Source organism: Mandrillus leucophaeus, unplaced genomic scaffold (genome assembly GCF_000951045.1).
Source record: "Mandrillus leucophaeus isolate KB7577 unplaced genomic scaffold, Mleu.le_1.0 Scaffold2, whole genome shotgun sequence".
In the NCBI taxonomy this organism is placed as follows: domain Eukaryota; kingdom Metazoa; phylum Chordata; class Mammalia; order Primates; family Cercopithecidae; genus Mandrillus; species Mandrillus leucophaeus.
The window spans coordinates 4,088,712-4,090,096 of NW_012102031.1; positions in this window are offsets into that span (position 1 = coordinate 4,088,712).

Below are 1,385 nucleotides of genomic sequence, written 5' to 3' on the forward strand. Positions count from 1 at the left end.
GAGTAGACAGAGGCGGGCGTGGCTGTTGGACTTTCCGCCTGTTTTCTCCACTGGGTTGTGGCTCCTGTAAGAGCAGGGCAGTGTCATCTCTGCATCATCAGCGCCAGATACTCGGCTTATGAGCATTGAGTGAATGAGGATCAAGTGACTCAGTGACAGAGACTTTCAAAGACTGTATTAGGTATCACTTCCTAATCCCGCTGACCAGTTCCACCAGAGGTTGGGAGCTCAAGCGATCTGATAGGCTGGGTGCTGGTGAAGTAAGAGGCACTGCATAGGGAACAAATAAACCCCGAAACTGCAGTGGTTTAATAGAAAATATGTCTATTTCTTTTCTTTTTTTTTTTTTTTTTTTTTGAGATGGAGTCTCGTTGTCTCCCAGGCTGGAGTGCAGTGGCGCGATCTCAGCTCACTGCAACCTCCGCCTCCCAGGTTCATGCCGTTCTCCTGCCTCAGCCTCCCGAGTAGCTGGGACTATAGGCACCCGCCACCACACCCGGCTAACTTTTTGTATTTTTAGTAGAGACAGGGTTTTACCGTGTTAACCAGGACGGTCTCGATCTCCTGACCTTGTGATCTGCCAGCCTCGGCCTCCCAAAGTGCTGGGATTACAGGCATGAGCCACCGCGCCCAGCCAGATGTCTATTTCTCTCTCACACAAGAGTGTCATGCAGGCATTCCTCCGAGCACATGGGCAATTTCCCCCAGGTCGCAAATCAATGTCCAGGCTCCTCGGAGGCCTCTGCACACAGGGATAGAAGGGGAAGGAGACTGGGAAGTCCTGCTGGCTTCTTATGTCTTCACTTCTGCTGGCAAGAACCAATGCAAAGTGTTGGGGATGATGGGAAATGGGATCTGAGCGTGGCAACTCTCCCCACAACTACCCTCACTGGGCAGGGGGAGCTGCCAGCCACTCTGCCCTAAAGGCAAACCCAGCCAACATAAGCCTTTCCCCAGCAGCAGCTGGGGGCATTCCTGCTGCAGTAGCAGAGGTCCACTCTGCCATTCCTCCTCCAGGAAGCCTTCCTTGGATTCTCCCAGGCCAGGCAGTTCTGTTCCAGTAGTCCCCAGTGCTCTCATTTCCCTGCTGTGAGCCACACATTTTGAAAGTATCTCCCATTTGACTAAAATCACCCCTCCGTTTTGGTTTTGAACTCCTAGCACATGGTCAGTGCTTATTCAATGTTTGGGGAAAACTCAGTGAAAGAACATGTTGGGACTCAGAAAACAGTATCTCAAAATGAAGGCCTGAGAAGCAGCCTCAGAAGCAATAATTTTTCTCTGACCTTTGCCTGCCCTTTTGTCCTCAGTCTCATTCTCTTGCTAAGCTGGCCATAGGAACTAGAACCCCCTTTCTACCCCCACCCTGCAAGCAGCCATAAAAC